This window comes from Scylla paramamosain, chromosome 33, assembly GCF_035594125.1.
Source record: "Scylla paramamosain isolate STU-SP2022 chromosome 33, ASM3559412v1, whole genome shotgun sequence".
NCBI classification, from domain to species: Eukaryota; Metazoa; Arthropoda; class Malacostraca; order Decapoda; family Portunidae; genus Scylla; species Scylla paramamosain.
Window position 1 is genome coordinate 12950994 of NC_087183.1, and position 11550 is coordinate 12962543.

Here is an 11550-nt window from a genome sequence, read left to right on the forward strand (position 1 = left end):
TTTCAACTTTCCTTTCCTTTGCCAAAATGAAATAATCTCTTTCCCTGCTTGTTTTCCTATTAATTCTCCTTTCCTTCACAATACAGACATGACTTTTACCTGTCCTCTTCTTGTTTTATCAGACACGCACACTTACACTTCCCTCCTCCTCCTCTTTTCCTCTCTTCCTCACCGGAGATAAATTCCTCCCCAAGCCCCTTCCTCGTAACTCTCCGACACACCTGAGGGAGCCGCTCACATGGACTGATCCGCGCACCTGCACACACCTGTTCGCTTCCCCCTGAGTCCTGATCTTGAGGGAAAAGGTGAGAATTTCCCTTCAACCTTTCCTGCCTTCAACTGGGAAATACTGTTTGTTTGTGTTTGTCTTTGTTTATTTATTCTCTCTCTCTCTCTCTCTCTCTCTCTCTCTCTCTCTCTCTCTCTCTCTCTCTCTCTCTCTCTCTCTCTCTCTCTGTTTTCTTTGTATGTTTGTGAGTGTTTTTCACTGTTTGTTTCTCCCAATCGTCCTTCTTTCCTTCTCTCTCTAATACGAGTATTGTTTGTTTGTTTCTCTCTTTCTGTGTGTTTTATCTGTTTGTGTGTCTAATTCTCTGTTTGTCTGTCTGTCCGTCTGTCTTTCTCCCCAACTTCTATTTGCCCCCCCCTCTCTCTCTCTCTCTCTCTCTCTCTCTCTCTCTCGCTCTCTCTCTCTCTCTCTGAATAATAATAATAATAATAATAATAATAATAATAATAATAATAATAATAATTACATATTCAGTTCTAAGACACAAATTAGTTTCATATTCTGTACGGGCTGAAAGAAAGAAAAAATAAATAAACTCGTGAAAATTTTCTATTCCTGACCAGACTCTTGGCGTTTCCACTACTGAACACAGGAAAAAGAAAAAGACAAAAAAAAAAAAAAAAAAAAAAACACATCACACACACACACACACACAGACACACACACACACACACACACACACACACACACACACACACACACACACACACACACACACTTGCCAAAATGAAGGTAAGATAAGAAAACGTAGCACGCTGCCAAGATATCAAGATGTGTTATGTTTAGAAGACTGCACAGAGTGAAAGAGATCGAGATAGAAAAGAGAATGAAGATAAAAAGAAAAAAAAGAAGATAAATTTAGATTGAGAAAACGTACTGATGAACTGAGAAGTAAAAAAAAATAAATAAAAAAATAGAAATAAAAATAAAAAATAAAAACCAATAATACATAAAAATATGAAAAGGACATACTAATTCTCGATAAATATAATCTGAGAGCTCACAATAGTTCATACGCTTCATTGATAAAAAAAAGAAAAATATACAAATAAAAATAATAAAAAGCTAAAAAAAGAAAGCTAACAAAAAAAAAAAAAAAAAAGCATGAAAACTATATATAAATAAAAAAAACCCAGAAAAAAACAAAGGTAAAAGAAAAGACTAAAAAATAAAAACCCATTTCCCTCCCATTTCCCCCAAAGATGAACCTCATAACCCCAAATATCATCATAAATCAGATAATCTTTATCATGGGAATTCTATTAACAAACTAATTACAAAATATTATAGCGTGTGATGGAACAGGTTAATTTTTTTACCCTCAGGTGGAATGTAGAACAACAATTTTGTTCTTTATAGAGAGGAAAAAAGGAGGGAAAGCGAGGAACATGGGATAGTGAGAAAAGGGATGAGCTGGGAAAGGATACAAGAGTGGGGGAAAAGAGAAAAGGAAAAAAAAAGTACGGTAGAGAGAATAAAGAAACACAGGTGACTTTGAGAGAGTAAATATAATGAAGGAGAAGTAAAGGTAACATAACTGAAGGGAAAGTTAGGCAAGATAAGGTGAAAAGGTAAGATGAGGTGAATGAATGTAAGATAGAATAATGTAAGGCAAGACAAGGGAAGAATTACAAATAAGGTAAAGTAAAACAAGACGAAATAAGACAAAATAAGGGGAGGGTGATGTAAGGTAACGTAAAGGAAAAGTAAGACAAGAGGAAGAAAGGTAAGACGAGACAGAATAAGGTAAGGTGAGGTAATACCAGCTTAAGCAACGTAAGGTGCAGAGGGAGCAGGGCAAGATTAGGTGAGTGGATTGTGGATTATGGAAGGAAAGGGAAGATTGTGTTGTTTGGAGGAGGAGGAGGAGGAGGAGGAGGAGGAGGAGGAGGAGGAGGAGGAGGAGGAGGAGGAGTGGGGAAATCAAGGGGAGAGGGGATGGTAGAGGTGAAGTGGTCCGAAGCTTTAATTAGCAAGAGAGAGAGAGAGAGAGAGAGAGAGAGAGAGAGAGAGAGAGAGAGAGAGAGAGAGAGAGAGAGAGAGAGAGAGAGAGAGAGAGAGAGAGAGCATACAGATACAGATAATTGCTCATACAAGCGCAAAGAAAGCTGGCAAACAAATCAACACGTAGAATCAGACGGATAAATAAAAATGAGAAAAAGTTAAAAAAAAAAGAGAAACGGAATGAACTGACTAATTTCGAAGCGAAGTGTTTGTTTGTGATTGTGAAAAATTGCTCTTGTTGGCTCAGTGAATGGAAACAATAAGGGAAAATATAAAGAATTGAGGAACGATGCTTTAGGAATACAGGAATGGAGGAAAGAAAAGAGGAAAATTAAGAGAAGGAAAGTAATAAAAGGGGTAAAACAAGGAGGGAGGAGAGGAAGAATTACTTTAATGGAAAGGCAGGAACTACAAGGAAAAAATATGAATAGAGGAATTATATTTTGGGAAAAGTTGGTAAAAGGAGAAAAGTGAAAAATGTGACAAGAAAAGAAGAAAATAAATAGGAGGGAAGTGGTAAAATGCGAATGGAAAAAAAACAAAAAGGCAGAGAAACAACGAATCAAGTGAAAAAAAGGAGAGAGCGGAAAAAACGAAAAGTTAAAGAGGAGAGGAAAAAAATAGAAAAACGAGCGAAACGCGAAAAGAGAGAGAAAAAAAAAACAAAACAAAATGATTATTGAAGAGAACATTTTGTCTAGTATATTATCTATCTATATTGTTATTATTCATTCAAACGCTGGGAACAATTTCAGTAATGCCAACTATTCCAATTAACATTTTAAGGTAGAGGGAAAAAATGACGTGATGCTATTTGTCAGTCTTGTTGGGAAGAAAAAAAGATAAAATAAAAATAAAATAAAATAAAATAAAGAACACAGACGGTGAGCGAACACAAAAGAAATACCAGTTGCCTGAAAATGCACGTATCGAAAACCATCACATTTACGAGACTTCTGGGAGTTTGTTTTTCATATTTTTTTTTAGCACAACACAACGAAAATATCTTAAATAAAATAAAAAAAAAAGAGAAAAAATCCTGGCAACATATCAATCAATCCACTTACAAGACAAGCTCTTCCGACAACTAATTTACACAAATACGTAAAAAAAAAAATAGTGGAATTAAACAAATACGAAAAAAAAGTGGAATTAAACTTAAATACGAAAACAAAGAGGAAAAACACACAAGAGAAATACGAATATACCTCAATGTGTATAATGGAGACTTGAATATTAGATTAGGTTAATACAATTTACTCAGAACCTCTAGGGCTAATTAATCTCAAATTACCTTGTTAATAAAGTGAATTACGAACACAAGCCTCCTGTCAACTGTTGTTTTTAAAGGTTATCATGTTGAATACTTATTTGCATCTGATAGCAGGTGAGAGAGGCCTAGCAGGGAGCACGACAGGCAGACAGGTGGACAGGTGAGGGGAGGGGGGTTGGTAATATGTAGACAGGTGGGAAGGGAGGAAAGAATGGTGGACAGGTAGGCATGTAGGCAGGCAGGTGGAAAGGTAGGTAGGTTTGTTGGTAAATAGGTAGGTGAGTAAATAAAGGAAGGAAGAAAAGGAAGGAATAAAGGAAGCAAAGAATGGAAGGAAGTTAGGAAAGCTAGTAGGAAAGCACACACACAAGAAAATAAATAAAGGAAGGAAATACAAAAAAACAAGGAGCTAGGAAGGAATGAAAGCAAAGCAGACAGGAGGGAGAGCAGGTAAGCAGGCAGGGTTAAGAATATTTGAATATCATCAGGGGGGCAGTGCCTTTCCAAAACACCATTAACATTTCAATATTATTCTACCTTTACCTGTGAACCTTAATTAACATGGATTTACGTGTAGGAGGAGGAGGGCAACTTGGCACACACTACTTGTCCAATACATGCATGGAAGTCCCCCTCTGTTGCACGCAAAAGACGCCTCTGTTCACTGCGGTACTTTATTGATAATTTATGAGACACAAAAGAGCGAAGTGGCTGAGATAGGAGTAAATTTTTTTTTTTACTTTTTTCTCGCAACTTTTTGGACAGGAACTCAAATTATTCATGCAGGTACCAAAGCAGCCTTCCCTTGGGCAATACGTTTATAGAAAAGACTGGTATTTGGTTTGTCAAGTGGTGTGTTTTGTTTCAGGAAGTCACCACTGGAATATGTGAGAAGACATAAAGGGCACAAGGAATAATGTCACTGGAAAATACGTATGTGACAGGTTTTGTGATATGAAAAGACATGGAATATAAAAGTAAAGGTGTTTAATAGTGTGGGTTGTTATACGTGAAGTCTTTCCCTCTTGCCTCTTTTTTCCTTTTTTTCTCTTTCTTATCCTCATTTTCTCCTCTTCGCTCTTTTCCTATCTCCCTTATCCTAATTTTTCTCCCTTCTTCTTCTTCTTCTTCCTTCTTTTCTTTGTTCACCCCAAGTTTCTCCTCTTTCTCTTCCCTCCAGTCACTTCTTCCTCATCTCAGTTTTCTCTTCCTTTTTCCCTTTTTTCCCTCCTGGTTTTCCCTTACCCCTTTACCTTCCCCTTTTTTCCCCTCCGTCTTCTCTCGTTTTTTCTCATCTACCTTTCTTCCCCGTTTCCTTCTTGTCTTTCCCCTCTTTAAACAATTCTCTAAACACGCAAATATAAACAAACCCTGGTATACGTACTTTAAAATAAAATAGTTACCTGTCCCTGAATCACACCTTAATTGGCACCGTTCGAGGGAATTAAGTCGCTATTTGTAGCTCACATTTACCTTCTACTCTTACTGTTATCATTCTAAATAATAGTTCAACTTCCCCCTAATTTTCACGGGGCAGCTCACGGTTTTTCTGCCCCACGTGGCTCAAATATTTGTTCGAATCATTATATTTGTGAAGCACGCGTCTTTGTATGCACGAGTCTACCTGTCCATATCTGGCTAAAGACGCTCCTACCTGCCTAATTACTGGTTCTTTTATGGTGGGTCTTTTGTTCGTTGTCCTTGTTAGTGGCTGAAGGTATGTTGTGCTTGGTATTATTTTTCATTATTAGACTGTCTGTTATTTTCACTGTCAAAGTTACTGTTGAGTCTTTCATCATCATCTTCCTTATTCCGTCTTTACTAACGCTGTTGGAGTTTTCGTTGTTTTCATCACTGTTTTTCACTGGTTTCACTGTTAACACTTCATATTTTTCACGATACTTCATTGTCTTCGCCACCAATACTTTTTCTTTATTCCATCAGCACTTCCACTATCACATTGCCTTCACCACACATGCACAGTTATGATCGTCACAATTAAATGGCGCCTCGCTATCATCACCATCAGCAAATATAACCATAATTCCACTGCCACTATGATCACCATCACTATTACCATCACAAACAGAGGCTTCATTATCATCACCACCACCACTTTACTCCATTATCATCACCACCATTACTTAAATCACACAACCATCAACACCAATACACAATTATCACCACCACCTCCAGCAGCACCACCACCAATACCTTCTCTCCACCCCTTCCTACCTATTTCCCAAGATCTTCGCCTTCCCAAGCCATCAACCTATTAAACACCTTGTATAACACCTGAAAAAACATCTCCTATCCTCTCTAAAACTTGATCTCAGGGGAGTCTGCAACCTACGCCCCAATTTAACCCTCTCCCCGCTTCCTAACTTGCGAAGGGCGACCGCTAAGTGAGGTCTGGTCTGCCGCTTAACTTTCTTTGGCGCGAATGGGCGAAGCGGCGTCACTCCTGTTTACATAATGAGCTGATGGAGAGACTTCCCGTGTTGCCCTCCGTGGGTGAGTTAGGCAACGTGTGGAGAGGACAGGGAGGGAGTGGGGGAAGGGGAAAGGGAGACGCTGCTATTGTATTGTGTTGTATTGTGTTCCTTGTTCTTTGTGGTTGTTTAGTTCTAATGTTCTTGGTGGGTGAGGACTTGGTACGTGAAAGGACTATATTCTGAAACACTGCATCGCATCTCCACTACTTTCAAAAGGCTTTAGTTGAAGTTACACGGGTTTCTAAGGATGTTTTTTTTTTCGGTTCTAGTGACAGATTAACAATATTTTTACATTAATAACAGGAGATACACGCTTGAGAACCCTGGTAATCATCTCTCTGGCCTTTGCAATTCGTCGAGGTGAAAGGGCAAAGCGTTCCAGAATAAGGGGGCAAACTGTGGTGTTCCTGAGCATTGTGATGATTAGTTATTTGTTTCTGCTGTTTAGTTTTTGTTGTTCTTATTGTTGTTGTCATTTTTCGTGTTACTGTCATTGTTGTTGTTGCTGATAGTTCTTTCCTTTGTACTTGACTGTTGTTGCATATATTCTTTCAAATACCTGTTCTTATTCATTTATTTTTTCCTTGTTTTCTTTGTTTACCTTTTATTATTTTTTCGCTACAATAATTTAATACAGGATGGGATGTGAAGATTCTCCCAGTAAATAACAAAAAAGTAAATATTCTTTTAAATATATGTTCTTTTAATTAATATTTTAATTTACACATCAGCTTTTTCCCTACAATCGTGTAATAAGGGCGATGAAAAGTGAAGCCTCTCCCAGTGAAAACAAACGACTAAAAATGCGGAAACATAACTGAAAACAACATAGTACACTAATTACAAACCGAACAAAAAACTGGTATTAGTTGCATCATAAAATTACGCCACATCAGACAAAACATATACACGCAGCACGCACGCACGCACACACACACACACACACACACACAAAAAAAAAACTACAACAGTGAAAAAAGTTAAAATGAATGAAAAAAAAAACAATCACATGGTATTAGTTTTACGAAAATTATTACACAATATAAAAAAAAAATCGAGAATTCCCCCTTTTCTTTATTTTCATGACTTCTTTATAAGTAGAGAGCATCGCAAGCCCAGCGCAGACTCACAATTTCCTTCCCCTTGAACAAATATTAATTTCGAGGGGGAGAAAAACCTGGCAGCTGTTTTAACTCTTTTGCTGCGAGATTAAAAAGCTTAGGCAATGCGCTCTCTCTCCCTCTCCCTCGCGCTTGCTCTCACTACAGGATATAATGAAGACATGATGAGTGAGAGAGAGAGAGAGAGAGAGAGAGAGAGAGAGAGAGAGAGAGAGAGAGAGAGAGAGAGAGAGAGAGAGAGAGAGAGAGAGAGAGAGAGAGAGAGAGAGAGAGAGAGAGAGAGAGAGAGAGAGAGAGAGAGAGAGAGAAATACAGCATCCCTAACTTTCTCGGTACTTTTGTGTTTGTGAGTTACCGGAACGTCTTTTTGCCTTTTGACGTCGTGTGTTTGCCTTTTGCTTGTCTTCTCGCGCGGGTGAAATATACATAACGCGAGGCACGTGAATACAAAAGTTAGCGGCGTCCCTCTCGTTAGTGTGATTGCAGGCGGCACGTACTTATTGCTTTGTTTCTTTCTACTCGTTGTCAGGTGTTGAGTGTTGTACAGGTAAGGTCTCCAATTTATGTAATTTTTGTGACGCCCGTGAAGGATGAAAATTGTTCAGAAAAGACAAGCGTTTACTTTAAGAGGCTTATGTATTTTTCCTTCTCTTTAAATAAAATAAATCTGGATAAAAAATTATATTTGTCTCTATTCAGTCCCAGTGCTGAAACTGTTGTCGTGATTCATTTCCAGGATTCCATCCACTTCAAGATTTCCATGTCCAATAATTCCTGAGAATTTTTGCTCCGTCTCTCAGCCACACAGGCCAGGCCGCGCGGGCCAGCCAGGCGTGAGGCGCATCTGTTCGTCTGTCCGTCTGTCCGTCAAAAGTGTGCGCCCGCTCCGTTGCTTTTACTTGTCGTGCCACTGCCTGACAGCCTGCACACAGGCCACTCAGGCTGCTGGACGTAAACATGCCCGCTTCCTTTCCTGAATACTGAACTTAGTCATGTTTCTCGATAAGGATACGTTGTGTGGCACCCAGGCGGCACTCAGGCTCCCAGGCAGCCTGTCCCGCCCCGCCCGGCAGGCCAGGCGGCGGCACGAGATGCTACGGATGTGCACCTTCAAACTTGCTCCGCTCAGGGAATGGAGACCAGGCATGCACTCCTCAATATATATAAACTTAGAAGAATAACGTACGTACACATTATTATTTTTGCAGGTACATGAGCAGACAGGTGATATGAAAGTACATGCTCTCTCGGTACTAAATCTTTTGCCATTAAAACACATTTCTCAGCAACACATCTTGCTCAAGTATTGACGAAAAAATGGCGCAGTGGGGTGTGATAGATTATGAAAGGCAGCCCAAAGTGGCGGTGTGCAGGCGGGGCTGAGTGGCGTACAAGGAAGAGGGGTGGGTGGGAAGGCTGGGAGGGGGCAGCTGTTGGGGTGTTTGGGGGGTGGAGGCAGGACCCCTCTATTCGGGCACAGGTTGGTGATGAGACAGGTGTGGAGACAGGGTTAGCTACAAGTAAGGTCTGTCTGTCTGTCTGTCTGTCTCTCTCTCTCTCTCTCTCTCTCTCTCTCTCTCTCTCTCTCTCTCTCTCTCTCTCTCTCTCTCTCTCTCTCTCTCTCTGTAACAAGCACGGAGCTTCAGTCTGAACTAATTTTCTATTACTTCCCCAAACCAACATTTTTTTCTGATACAATTTGAACTCAGGCTTTTGGATTTTACAACATTCCTCCTCCTCTTCTTCCTCCTCTTTTTTCCTCTTATCATCCAACCATATCATCATCATCATCACTTATCTCCCTTCTTTCTCTCCATATCCATTTCACTCTCCTTACATATATGATTTAATTACTACTTATCCATTTTACATCTCATCTGCTCTATTTCCTTATTTTTTCCTCTTTCTCTTAAATTCCTTTCCTGACTCCCATGTCTTACCTATATGGCGGACGTATAGCTTCACCCTCCCACCCCTTACTGCTCTCCGCCATATTACCCTGCGCACTCTCCTCGTCCCCGTGGATAAAATCTGTTAGATCTGACACATATTATCACCGCTTCTTTTTTCCCTCCCTCTCCACCTGACGCCTTGAAGCGGCCATCTTGGTGAGGACGGAAGAGGTTGAAGCGACGTTAAATTTCTTGTGATAGGTCTCTCTCTCTCTCTCTCTCTCTCTCTCTCTCTCTCTCTCTCTCTCTCTCTCTCTCTCTCTCTCTCTCTCTCTCTTTGTTTCGCCTTTTCCTAACTCCACGATAAAAGTGTTTCGCTTTTTCCTGTGATTAAAAGTGCATTTTTTTTTTACTCAAATCTACACAAACCGGAAGGAAAAGTATCAAAGGACTTTCTATTTTTTACGTTATTTTTTTGGGTCCCTTACGATGAACTTGATAAAAAATGAAAAAAAAAAAAAGAAGGAATGTTGTGTTATCCGATTGCTGTTTTCTGGACGAGAAGAAAATGTGTCAGCGATAAATGCTATTTTTGTAGATAAGCTTTTTTTTAATACCCTTCATTTTACTTTTTTTTTTTTTTTTAATGACTAGTACTAAGGACTTTTCTCTGATGAAATATGATTCTTTCTCTCCCTCTCTCTCTCTCTCTCTCTCTCTCACACACACACACACACACACACACACACACACACACACACACACACACACACACAAACAATAATAAACACTGAAACAAGAACGCAAAATGAAATCGCCAAAAAACTTATTACTAACTCCACTTCCCACCTTCCTAATTGCCACCGCCACCACCACCACCACCACCACTACCTTTGCACACACCCAACATTTTAGTGGCCAAAGGGTAACAGACAATGTTTGTCTTCATCATCCTGACTCCACACCTAGAAGAGAGGAAGAGCGCCTGGAGGAGGAGGAGGAGGAGGAGGAGGAGGAGGAGGAGGAGGAGGAGGAGGAGGAGGAATACAAAGGAAAGCAGAAAACAGCAACAGAACTTTAAGTCCTTGGAAGGCTGTTTGGTAACTAGTTCTAACTAATTACAGAGCAGAGACACAGGACAGCACCGTAGAAGGCTCCTCCCCACCCACCATTCCCTCCAGCTTGCGCAGGCATGGAAATGGGAAAAGTACCATGCAGTATGGAAAAACTGACATGGAATTTACCCTACTATTTACCCTACGGTGAACTCTATACGCCTATCTGAAAGTGAACACATTAATAATAAGATCACTGTCTGTAAAATAAAAGTTATTTTCGTAAATACATAGGTTATAGTTTTATGTGTAATGATTCGGACAAGAAGAGAGCTTTTTTGGGGAATAGTTTTTAAGTATTTGTCTATTCTATTCTTAAATGATTCACTAGAATTGCTATCTAAGATTTCTGAATGTAAGTTTATTCCAGATATTTACTGTGGGATTAAAGAAAATATACTTGGCCTCGAGGGATTAAAACGTTTGGGTATAATCTTGAGTCCATTATTTCTCGTTAGGTTAGAATGATCAATGATAGAATATTTATTAGCGTCAAGATTGCTATATCTTAAAAATTTTGAACACTTCAATTAGGTCTCCTCTTATCCTGCGCTTCTTTAAGCTAAATAGGTTTAGTTCTTCCAGTCATTCCTCATACGACTTATTAGGCAATCTTAGAATCATTTAAGTCATGCTACGCTGTACCTTTTCTAGTTTATCGATATCTTTTTTGTATTACGGTGACAATCACTATATACGGCATTCCAGTGAGTTAATTGGGAGGTTCTTTACTTAAAGAAGAACCATTACAAATATGTAAAATACTCTTTTGAGTTCTTAGGCATGCGGTACAGATAATAATCATATTTCATTTAATAATAAAAAAAAAAAACTTTTTCGATTGATATATATTTTTTATATCAATACTATTCTTGTACTTTCCATGATTTAACCATCTGCAATCTTAAATGAAAAAAATTTATCGCAATTTTATTTTATTTTATTTTATTTATTCATTTTTTTTTGTACGGGTTCGGACCTGTATTAAAAAGTAAAAATTTTCAATTTAAAATTTTTCATCTGATAGCTGGGATATGTTCTTTACTTAAAAAAGAACCATTATACATATGTAAAATAATCTTTTGAGTTCTTAGGAGCGCAGTACAGGTAATACTCATTTTTCACTTAAAAAAAAAAAAAAGATGAGAATATAAAAGCCAAGCATCTTAAGCTTTGGAAAAAGTGATGACGGTCGGCACTTGAAGATACTTAAAAAAAAAAAAAAAGTTTTCTTACGAGTTTGACTTTTGATGTTTACTGAAAAGCTTGGATTTCCTTCCCCCGCTGCTTCGTTGCCTGAGGGAGTGTGTATATTAATAAAGACTGTGGAGGAGATGTGCTGTTTTTTTTTTTATCTTTAA

The 11550-nt window shown here is 38.7% G+C and overlaps 1 long non-coding RNA gene across 2 annotated transcripts in view; it reads right to left on the bottom strand.

The window, feature by feature from the left end:
* The window catches only part of LOC135089722 (uncharacterized), a 259283-nt gene that overhangs the window by 16484 nt on the left and 231249 nt on the right, over positions 1–11550 (bottom strand). The window lies entirely within an intron of this gene.